The sequence below is a fragment of the Oncorhynchus mykiss genome, chromosome 10, assembly GCF_057628025.1.
Source record: "Oncorhynchus mykiss isolate SJ-2025 chromosome 10, ASM5762802v1, whole genome shotgun sequence".
NCBI classification, from domain to species: domain Eukaryota; kingdom Metazoa; phylum Chordata; class Actinopteri; order Salmoniformes; family Salmonidae; genus Oncorhynchus; species Oncorhynchus mykiss.
This window is the reverse complement of record NC_143031.1, coordinates 45,378,301-45,390,845: the sequence shown is the minus strand read 5'-3', so window position 1 is coordinate 45,390,845 and position 12,545 is coordinate 45,378,301. Positions and strand designations below refer to the sequence as shown.

At 45.6% G+C, this 12,545-nt stretch overlaps 1 protein-coding gene across 7 annotated transcripts in view; it reads right to left on the bottom strand.

The window, feature by feature from the left end:
* Positions 1-12,545, bottom strand: part of LOC110534027 (leucine-rich repeat and calponin homology domain-containing protein 2) — an 84,340-nt gene that overhangs the window by 46,584 nt on the left and 25,211 nt on the right. The gene's annotated exons all lie outside the window — the stretch shown is intronic.

The window sequence follows — 12,545 nt, the reverse complement described above, 5'->3', positions numbered from 1 at the left end:
TGGAACAGTGTTGTATTTTCCTTTCCTGTATTCTACTGCAAAGGTGAACTCTTGCAACCGTAGAGCCCATCTTATGAGTCTGGTGCTTGGTTTGTTGGTCTTGAACACCCACACAAGGGAGGAATGGTCAGTGACCACAGTGAAGTGTCTTCCCTCCAGGTAGTACCTCCACTTTTCCAAAGCCCAGACAACTGCAAGGCACTCTTGCTCGGTTGTGGAGTAGTTCCGTTCTGCTCCATTCAATGTCCGACTGGCGAACGCTAGCACTTCTTCAGTGCCAAGTCCAGTCTGTTGGACTAGGACAGCACCAAGTCCAACATCACTTGCATCAGTGTAAACAACAAAAGGGGAATCAAAGTTGGGATGACCTAAAATGGGAGGTGTGACGAGGTGTCGTTTCAGGGTTTCAAAGGATGTCTGGCACTCTGCCGTCCATAGGAATTTCACTCCTTTTCGCTTCAACGCGTTGAGGGGTTCTGCCACCTGGGAGAAGTTCGACACAAACCGATGGTACCATCCAGCCATCCCAAGGAACCGTTGAAGGGCCTTGAGTGTGGTTGGCACAGGAAAATCTTGTACCGCCTTGGTCTTTTCAGGATCCACATGAATGCCGTCGAAAGACACAATATGGCAAAGGAACTTCAGGGAAGTTTGGCAGAAGTTGCTCTTCTTCATATTCACGGTCAGACCAGCTTCTCTTAGCTTGTCCAACACTGCTTGAAGATCTTGAAAGTGTTGTTCTCTGTTCTGGGAGTAGATAATTATATCGTCCAGGTAGACGAAACAGATCTTCCCTTTGAGCTCACCTAACGCAATCTCCATCAGTCTTTGGAAAGTGGCAGGTGCATTCTTTAATCCAAAAGGCATCACCTTAAAGGAAAACAAGCCCTCAGCACAAACAAAAGCAGTCTTGTCCTTGCTTTCCTGGTCCATCTCAACTTGCCAATAACCACTATTGAGGTCAAGGGTAGTGAACACAACAGCGCCAGACAATGACTCCAGGATCTCGTGGATGGTAGGAAAAGGATAGGCATCAGTCTGGGAAACATTGTTGGTCTTCCTATAGTCCACACAAAATCTAAGACCACCAGTCTTTTTTGGGATTAGGACAACAGGAGCAGCCCAAGGAGAGGAGGAACGTTCTATTATATCTTGTGTTAACATATCATTAATGAGTCCCTTTTGGATGATTAGCGTCGCTGGGGACAAACGATATGGCTTTTGCTTGATCGGCATTTCCTGTGTAAGGAATATTTTGTGCTTCAGGAGCTCGGTGCGTCCTAGCCTTGAAGTACATACATCAGCATTATTCTGCAGCTGTTCCAACAGCCTTAACTCCTCTGGATGTTCCAGCTGAGCTCTTCTTACAGCCTGTAAAAGGAGATCGTCAGAAGGATTATCAAGGGTTAGTGGTAACGGAGCAACGGCAGAGAAGACTGCTACATTTGAACCCCAATCATGGAACTTCGTAGCTTCTGATTGGAAGAAATGCTTCTTGCTCGGATTGTATGGAAACCAGTAGCAATTGTGTGCGATATCAATCTGGACACCACTGAAGTACATGAAATCAATTCCCAACACGACAGGAAAAGCAAGGTTCTTGGTTTGTAGGATAACCGAAGGAATCATATAGGAGCGGTTACACAGGCGGAACTCTACCTCACTCCATCCAAGTGGTCGTTTAGCCTCACCATCAGCCAGATAGAGTGGACCTTCTGTCCACGGCTTCAAGTTGTATTGCGGACCTTTAACCTCCTTCCACAGTTTCTCATTGAGCAGTGTGTAGGATGACCCGGTGTCCAGGATGGCTCTTCCTGTCCATGGGCCTATGGACAGGGGTAACACCAGTTGGTGCGGTATGAACTGAAAGGAAGGGGATGTCGATGGGGGGGCGTAGGCAGTGACTCTTGGGATTTCAGCTCTGGTTAAAGCACCCAGAGAAGGATGGTCATTCCTGCGAAGAGAGTTAGGCGTGTTGGCCTGTTGTGATTTGTGGTTTCTGGAAGGGTTTTCTTGATACGGTCTTGGACATGTAGCTGAAGAATGTCCCTTTTGGCTACATCTCCAACAGAACATGAGAGGGGTCATGGCTTGAGACTCTGGCTGTTGTTGATGGTCTGTCTTGGGTAACTGTTTGGGTGTCTGTTTCTTTCTTTGGTCATATTGCTGTTGGCATTCTCTGTCCCTCTCAAACTGCTGTCCCAAGCGAACCAGTCCATCGACAGTGGTGACTCGTTCTCGGAGTTGACTGGCTAGTAGTGGGTTGATGTTCTTCAAAATCAATTTAATGACCTCTTCCTCCTCAATGCCAGGTTTCCACCTTCTGCACAGGGAGTGGTAACCGTATGCAAAGTCACGGATACTCTCTTTCTCTCTTTGCACTCGATTCCTGACTCTGTCTGCCAGCTCATCTGTGTAGTCCTCAGACAGAAATGCAGAGGAAAACTTGGCCTCAAAGTCAGCCCAGGAGGTAGTGGTGAGACGTGCCACATCCCACCAGTCTCGAGCTGTCCCATGCAACACATTCCTCAATGTGGCAAGGAGTTCTTCGTCAGCCAGGGGATTGAGGGCAAGAAAGTCACGACATCTTTCTAGGTACATTAGCGGATCAGGACTGTCATCTTTTTTCCCCAAAGGTGGGAAATTGCAATTTAATGGGCATCGCCCCCACATGACATCTACTCAAATCACCATGAACAAACGAGCTAGGAGGGATTGAGGAAGTAGAGGGGGAGGGCGTTATCGGACAATGAAAATGAACACCAGGATGCATGGTGGATTGCATCCTGCAAGGGGTGGCTGTAGCATGGCCTTGTCTTGGCTCTTCAGAGGTGCCAGCTTGGCCCTCAGTGGTCTGAACAGAAGTGGACACTAGAGAAACTCTGTGTAAGGAGTTGTGCCTAATGGAGGCCATGTCCACAGACACGTCATCCAACATTTTAACACAATTAGAGAGCTCTGTTTGCAAGTGGTCTACAGTGTTAACCATGGGAGAAAAAACAGAATTAACGTCCTTGAGGACCTCAGTGTGATGATGTTGCAGGCGCCATTGGAGAGTGGCAGTGAGTTGGTTTCGTTGGTAGTCAAACTGCCTGTCCATGGCACCAGTAATTTCCCGTCCTCCACTCTCACTGAGCTCTGTCAGCGTGTGGGTTAGAGTGCTCAGTGAGTTTCTGAATTCCATGGCACTCTGTTGTTGCTCTTCCCTCAGACATTTGAATTTATCGTGGATAAGAGTTTGGAGATGTTGTTGAGTCCGACGAATATCAAGGATGTCACCTTGAAGTTGTAAAACTACAACCTCTGGAGATAAACCAGACAATGGAGGAAGGTTGGGTGTCAGATGGAGGGCTGGCTCAGTACTTTCACACAGATCCATGTCAATAAGTGAGTAACTGGTTAGACCTCCTGTGGCCTGTGGTCCAGACCGAGCATTCAGATTCCCAGGGCTCTGGCCCAAATCAACTCCATTATCTCCATTCCCATTATGATTTGTGTTGTCAGCTTGATGGTCAGAATAGCCCTGTGTATTCCCATTGACAGGTATGAAATGGATGAGCACATTATCTTGGGGTGAATCCATTGTTTTAATTCCACACAAAATATTTGCTTTGGTTAGTTCTCAATGTTGAGCTGTCCCATCTGGGGTGCCATTTTTTATGTAACGGTTTTGACTTGAGGTTATTTTTTATAGGGGTGCCAGGTAGGTTGTGCCTACCAGAGAAAACATTGGTTTCTCCTTTTAGTTTGGGAGGGAATGAGTCCCATCTGGTCCGTCAAGTCTACACCATTACAAAGGACTTATGTAAACGTCAGAAGGGAAATCAACTTTTCATAAACCCTTAAAACATTGAAAAGAACTTCAAAAACAACTATTATTTTGCGTGGGTTGTATTAGCAACATCAATGGATTACACACACATAATAATATAACACAATGAGTTCTGGTTCCTCCAGAAATGTCCTGTACCTCGGGCCTAAAAAGAGTCCAGCCCGGTAAAGGAGTTCAGTGAACTCAAGTGACTTTTGTCACGCAATGTTTGTCCGTTCATTCCGTGTAGCGTAAACCCAGTATTAAATCATACAATCAATATAACAATTTTACCACAGAACTTTAAAGCGTATCAGCTCTTACTAATTCCTCAACTACATCTAACTACATAAATCATCACCGTATACATCATATCAAAACAAATGAAATACCGTATACAAAAAAGGTGGTAGTCAGTCGGTCAGTCAGACAATCCAATCCGCCAACAGATCTCCAGCGGAGAAAGGCCACGAAGAATGGAGAGGAGTAGTCCACGGACGCAAAGAGTGGATCCGATCCTGGGTAAACTCTCTCAGGCTACAAAACACATGTTTAACAGCAACAAAACAACCGGAATAGAGAAGCTTCGGGAACACATCCTCAGTCACGTCTCCATCACAAAACCCCACTTTTGCGCAGCTGATGCTGGCTATTTAATTGGGAATTAAAGGGAAAGCACCCTATTGGAAGGAGAAGCACTGAGACGGCTCAAAATAATTCAGGGCCGTCACAATGTGGTTTGGTAAGAAGAATGCCCCGCTCCCTACAGGTGTGATTACAACCTCTGAGGGTTTAGAGCTTAAGGTAGTCACCTCATACAAGTACTTGGGAGTATGGCTAGACAGTACACTGTCCTTCTCTCAGCACATAAAAAAGCTGCAGGCTAAAGTTAAATCTAGACTTGGTTTCCTCTATCGTAATCACTCCACTTTGTCCTATATTTATGTTATTTATTTATTTTAATCCCAGCCCCCATCCCCGCAGGAGGTCTTTTGCCTTTTGGTAGGCCTTCATTGTAAATAAGAATTTGTTCTTAACTGACTTACCTAGTTAAAAGGTTAAATAAATACTTTTTTTTTAAAGATGTTGGAACATTGCAGCAGGGACTTGCTTCCATTCAGCCACGAGCATTAGTGAGGTCGGGCACTGATGTTGGATGATTAGGCCTGGCTCGCAGTCAGCATCCCAATTCATCCCAAAGGTGTTCGATGGGTTTGAGATCAGGAATCTGTGCAAGCCAGTCTAGTTCAGAGAAGGCGTTTCCACTGCTCCAATGGTGCTGAGCTTTACACCATTCCAGCCAACACTTGGTATTGCGCATGGTGATCTTAGGCTTGTGTATGGCTGCTCGGACATGGAAAGCCATTTCATGAAGCTCCAGACAAGCAGTTATTGTGCCCAATTTACTTCTAGAGGCAGTTTGTTGCTCCTAGACATTTCCACTTCACAATAACAGCACTTACAGTTGACTGGGCAGCTCTAGCAGGGCATACATTTTACAAATTGACTTGTTGGAAAGGTGGAATCCTATGACTGTGCCACGTTGAAAGTCACGGTGCTCTTTAGTAAGGCCATTCTACTAGATTTTATACACCTCTCAGCAACAAGTGCGATAGCCGAATCAACTCATTTGAAGGGGTGTCAACGTACTTTTGTATATAGTATATATGGTAAATAACATTCATCAAGTAGCACAGATCAGGTGTGCAATATGTATCCAAAAAGTAGTGTAAGAAAGGACCCAAATAGTGGCTCCAGAAACGGCTATAGGCTGAGCCGGATGAAATCCTCTGGGAGAGTAGATTGATACCAGGCAGCCTTGACTGATCAATATGTCTGAATGAGTGATCGATGGGAACGAGGCATGATCCTCAAAAGACAGAGCTGAAATTACACTAGGCCTTAGCACAGTTATAATATCACCAGATCCAGTCAGTCTTGCCCATCTCGATATAATCGCTTGAATTACAGGAGTCCGCCCTATTCCGCTGCTATATCTGTGCAATAGCTTTGCAATTGCTCCTTTGTGGCGCTGTCGCAGTGGATACTTTTATCAAATATATGCCAGGGATTCACTGACCATTTAGACTCACAGAGCGAACACTAATTTCAGACAGCCATGAAGAACATGGGTCATTGTCCCCTTCAGATAAAAATGGTTGTGATGCAGGAGGCCCGTCCCTCTGTCCAATAATTAATGTGGATAGCAAGTGGAGCGCACAGCACACATTACGGTACCCCTCCTCAGCCCCAGCTGTGCTATCTGGCAGCCGCCACTGCCACTCCAAGATCCAGCGAATCAGGTTCCTCCTCCTCCAATCAGGAAGAGCCCCATCCTCCAATCAAATGAAATCATAAATGCACTTTCAAATGTGTCATGCGCCGAAAACAACAGCCTTTACAGTGAAATGCTTACTTACGAGCCCATTCCCAACGGTGCAGACTGAAAATAAGACAAATATTTGCTAAATAAAAAGGAAATATTAAGAGACTCACTGTAGCTCCTCCGTTCACAAATAACACTGTCTGCAATACAACTACTGTAGTTGTCTACTTCAAAACCCTCCATTCACAACAAGCTGGCTACTCTGGTTTACCACCTCAATTCTTATTTACACACACACGACTCGATCACAACCACACTTCACATTATAAAACGGCTGATAGTTTACACTGCAATTGGAATGCTCACTATCCCTCTGTTCATTATGTATTACATCTATTCTAACAACGTCTAGATACGCTACTTGACGCGGATGTCGATTAAGGCAGCCCCCCGCACCTCTCTGATTCAGAGGGGTTGGGTTAAATGTGGAAGACACATTTCAGTTGAAGGCATTCAGTTGTACAACTGACTAGGTATCCCCCTTTCCTTAATCAACTGATAGCTGTGTGGTGAGCGTTCTGGCACAAAAATGGTCACCGTGCATCACCCAGTTGGGTGCTGCACATTGACGGTGGATGAGGTGAGTTTCCCCCTAAAGCACTTTGAGTACCTCAGTTAGTAGAAAAGTACTATATAAATCCAATCAGTTATTATACAATCCCTTCTCTCTATTACGCATGGGAATACTTTGGAATATATTTCAAAAAATGAAAATAACAAGTACAAAAAAAAAACGTGTAAAACCAATTATTGTTAAACCCATGGTCTTACAGATCTCAGGGATTGGGCAGAGCTATTGATGGTCAGTTATTATCATTGGGATTGAAAGTTCTCGTGACGCCTACATACTGGTCTTGACGAGAAGAAAATAAACTGTCGGGGGAGGTTCTCTTCTGCAGTGTTTCAACCAATCCAGTAGATGTTGAGATGGAGTGTCGCCTTAACGTTCAAAAGTGAAAGTCGCGTCACAGTTTCCCTTTCCATTTGCCCTGAAACCCGGAGCATCCGGGTTGTTGGGGACCCAGTAGATGCTGTGTCCCGGAGGCTGGGGCTCTGCTGTAGAGCACAGGCCGCTCTGTGAAGGAGAGCTCTGCGGTGCTCCGTGAAGGATTATGTGAAGGCCCTGGCTACCGATTCCATGTCAACCATCCGCAGAGTGAAGGGGAGCGGCAAGCAACTGAATCGGCAAGATGCTCACGTGACGGGACGTGTGTGTTTATCCGCATTTGTGTGCGTCTTTGTGTGCTTCAGTAGTGCATGCAAAGGGGGGGAAGGAGGTTGTGCTGATACAACTGATTTCTAAATGAACGTTTAACAACGGTTGAGTTCCCCATATACAGGGGGAGTTGGTTCCTGAGCAGTCTAATAAACTGACCCCAGCCCTGTGTCTGTGTGTAGGGGCGAGTGTTCAGCATGGTGAGTGGGAGGGTGTTAGCTGCCAAAACAACGTTGGCTATTTAATTAGAGAGAGGGCAGATACGGCAGGACTAAAACTTTAGGCCACTCACAGGCCTTGGCAGCCTACCTGGTATAAATGGCCCCGTTTGTCTCTCATCACTAAACCCAAGACTGCATAAAGACGGCCAACGAATCCTTGCATTTATAAAAAAATCTAAAATCCAGATATTTGACTGAGTCTCGTGTACATCTTTAAGCTAAGTTAAAGCCCAATCAGGACGAATTCCTGAAACGTATTCCTTTCTTTCGGGTCTTCTGGGAATAACCAGTCAGGCAAATGAGAATAAGAGGAAACTGGGGCAACCATCCAGTCAGATCTCACATGGCAGACAAGCCATTTTAGGCAGAGTGGGAACACAACAAACATCAATACTTGTCAGTCACCCACTCAGTCACCCACTCTCTGTTCAGAGAGAAAGAGATATGACAAGTTGTTTTGGCCGAACATAAGGAAGGCCCATCTCTGAGCAAGCATGTTACAAATTGCAGCAGTAACTGTGTGGGAGACATTTTGCATAAGGACGTGTTTAACTCCATTCCTGAGGCAGTGGGTCAGGAGAGTTCTGAGCCGGAGATACATCCCTGCTCCACAGAACAACAGCCACCACTAACACGCGCACACAGTCCGGTACAAAAAGGTACAGACCAAAAATAGAGCTGAGGAGACCAACAGATCTGTCTCTCCATCACACAGAGCACCAGCTCTGGCTGTTCAGTCGAACACATAACTACTGAAATGGGACAAAACCCCAATAACCTCCTCAGAGATGTCAGCATGCACACCACATCAAAGACTCTGTAGCACAGGGAGCACAATCTGCATTCCAGTGAGACGGGTTCTCAAGAAATACAGTACCAGTCAAAAGTTTGTACCCACCTACTCAGTCAAATTTTTTTTTTACTCTTTTCTACATTGTAGAACAATGGTGAATACATCAAAACTATGAAAAAACATCCATGGAATCAAGTAACCAATTTTTAAAAAGTGTTAAACAAATCAAAATATTTTATATTTGAGATTCTTCAAAGTAGCCACCCTTTGCCTCGATGACAGCTTTGCACACTCTTGGCATTCTCTCCACCAGATTCATGAATAATAGTTTTCCAACAGTCTTGAAGGAGTTCCCACATATGCTTTTTCTTCACTCTGCGGTCCGACTCATCCCGAACCATCTTAATTGGGTTTAGGTCGAGTGATTGTGGAGGCCAGGTCATCTGATACAGCACTCCATCACTCTCCTTCTTGGTCAAATAGCCCTTACACAGCCTAGAGGTTTGTTGGGTCATTGTCCTGTTGAAAAACAAATGATAGTCCTACTAAGAGCAAACCAGATGGGATGGCGTATCGCTGCAGAATACTGTGGTAGCCATGCTGGTTAAGTAGTTAAATGTTCTATATAAATCACTGACAGTGTCACCAGCAAAGCACTCCCACACCATCAGACCTCCTCCTCCATGCTTCACGTTGGAAACAACACATGCAGAGATCATCCGTTCACCTACTCTGCATCTGACAAAGACATCTCACAAAGACATGGCAGTTGGAACCAAAAATCTCAAATTTGGACAATAAGGACAGATTTCCACCGGTATAATGTCCATTGCTCGTGTCTCTTCTTATTGACATAATGATGTACTGTTGTTTCTCTTTGCTTATTTGAGCTGTTCTTGCCATAATATGGACTTGATATTCTACCAAATAGGGATATCTTCTGTATACCACCCCTACCTTGTCACAATACAACTGATTGGCTCAAACGCATTAAGAAGGAAAGAAATTACACAAATAACACCTGTTTATTGAAATGCATTCCAGGTGACTACCTCATGAAGCTGGTTGAGAGAATGCCAAGAGTGTGCAAAGCTGTCATCGAGGCAAAGGGTGGCTACTTTGAAGAATCTCAAATATAAAATATATTTTGATTTGTTTAACACTTTTTTGGTTACTACATGATTCCATATGTGTTATTTCATAGTTTTGATGTCATCACTATTATTCTACAATGTAGAAAATAGTCCAAATAAAGAAAAACCCTGGAATGAATAGGAGGGTCTGAACTTTTGACTGGTACTGTATACCTACACTTATTCCAATATAATATCAAAGTCAGTGTCCTTGTAGAATAATGAATAATGCTAATTCAATATCCTTGACAGGTGAACTTGACCCACTTCATCAGTGAGAGTTAGTCAACTAGGGTCTGGAGACTGTGTGCTTTTCCATTCCACAACATGAGGATTAGCAATTACCATAATAGAAGAGACCCTTCTTGCCTCTCACCAGTCCACCACAACAGCAGCACCAGCCCGTTCCTCTACTCCTGCCTGCAGGAAACCTGGGCACCTCAAATATTCAGACGGCAGCCCATTCAGTGAGGTCAGCATACGACTGGCACGCATATGAGAGCGAGCGCAAGAGAGAGAAAGAGCGAGCGAGAGATGAGCTCAGGTATGCACTCAGAGCTGGCCTAGATTTCAGCCTTTATGGGATATACAGAGGGGAGCCAGCACCCACACAATGTGGGGAATGGGTGTCCCCAAACCAAACTACATTACCCACAACTCTTCCTCCCCATTTTCTATGTGTATCTGAAATCCCCTTCCTGCGTGCTTCATGTCTTAAGAGTCCCATTGATTTTCTCCACACCCTATCATCACCTTGCCTGTAGACATGTAGAGCACAGCACTGAGAGGAATCATTCAGAGTAACACAGGAAGAGAAGCACAACAGTTCCTCAACCTAAGCTAAACCCCATCCTTGCCAAACATAGAAAGAATTGTTCTAATAATTACATAATGCATTCGTTAGTGATAATCTTTATAACAAAGATCAAACCAGCAGTGTTCTAGACCTGGCAACACAGTCCTTTGGTTTGGCATGAGACAGACAGAGACAGAGACAGAGACAGACAGACGGGAGAGGCAGTGATGGGAACCCCATGTGACAGTGACTTCTCTAATCCTCAACCTCCTATTCAACACAGCACAGCACAGCCAGAGAGGTGGGGCATGTGATGCCTGAGAGGACTGCTGTATAACCCTGGCCTGCCTGGCTACATCACAGAGACAGCCAAGCAAATACACCAATATACATCTTATACCACCCCTATTACCAGCCTGTTCAACCTCTCTTTCGTATCGTCTGAGATCCCCAAGGATTAGAAAGCTGCCGCGGTCATCCCCCTCTTCAAAGGAGGAGACACCCTGGAACCAAACTGTTACAGACCTACATCCATCCTGCACTGCCTATCTAAGGTCTTCGAAAGCCAAGTCAACAAACAGATCACTGACCATCTCGACTCCCACCGTACCTTCTCCGCTGTGCAATCTGGTTTCCGAGCCGGTCACGGGTGCACCTCAGCCACGCTCAAGGTACTAAACGATATCATAACCGCCATCGATAAAAGACAGTACTGTGCAGCCGTCTTCTTCGACCTGGCCAAAGCTTTCGACTCTGTCAATCATCATATTCTTATCGGCAGACTCAGTAGCCTCGGTTTTTCTAATGACTGCCTAGCCTAGTTCACCAACTACTTTGCAGACAGAGTTCAGTGTGTCAAATCGGAGGGCATGTTGTCCGGTCCTCTGGCAGTCTATGGGGGTGCCACAGGGTTCAATTCTCGGGCCGACTCTTATTTCTGTATATACTGATGATGTTGCTCTTGCTGCGGGCAATTCCCTGATCCACCACTACGCAGATGACACCATTCTGTATACTTCTGGCCCTTCCTTGGACACTGTGCTATCTAACCTCCAAACGAGCTTCAATGCCATACAACACTCCTTCCGTGGCCTCCAACTGCTCTTAAAAGTTGGTAAAATCAAATGCATGCTTTTCAACCGTTCGCTGCCTGCACCCGCACGCCCGACTAGCATCACCACCCTGGATGGTTCCGACCTTGAATATGTGGACATCTATAAGTACCTAGGTGTCTGGCTAGACTGTAAACTCTCCTTCCAGACTCACATCAAACATCTCCAATCTAAAATCAAATCTAGAATCGGCTTTCTATTTCACAACAAAGCCTCCTTCACTCACGCCGCCAAACTTACCCTAGTAAAACTGACTATCCTACCGGTTCTCGACTTCGGCGATGTCATCTACAAAATAGCTTCCAATACTCTACTCAGCAAACTGGATGCAGTTTATCACAGTGCCTCCCTTTTGTTACTAAAGCACCTTATACCACCCACCACTGCGACCTGTATGCTCTAGTCGGCTGGCCCTCGCTACATATTCGTCGCCAGACCCACTGGTTCCAGGTAATCTACAAGTCCATGTTAGGTAAAGCTCCGTTTTATCTCAGTTCACTGGTCACGATGGTAACACCCACCCGTAGCACGCACTCCAGCAGGTGTATCTCACTGATCATCCCTAAAGCCAACACCTCGTTTGGCCGCCTTTCCTTCCAGTTCTCTGCTGCCTGGGACTGGAACGAATTGCCCAAAAAAATAAAAAATAAAAAATGCTGAAGTTGGAGACTTATCTCCCTCACTACCTTCAAATATCTGCTATCTGAGCAGCTAACCGATCGCTGCAGCTGTACATAGTCCATCAGGGGGTACCCATCATCTCAGCTGTGTACCAGAGGGGGGTATAATCCCCATTCCCCACGTCACCCCTCCATGGACCATCTCCCTCCACAGAAGGGTCACCCTATATCACTCCCACGCACAACCTGCCCCCCAAACTGAGGATGTATCACTTACACCTCTCCAGAGACAGAGCTGCAAATGGATATATGTAGGGCTCTTCTCCTCTAATAGCCAGAGGGGATGAGGGGAGAAAGCAGGCCCACCGCATTGTTTGGGGGCAGTGGACCGCAACAGAGATGCAACCCCCAGCCCTCATTAATCACCACAACCTTGACCTACATACTCTGTTTTTAG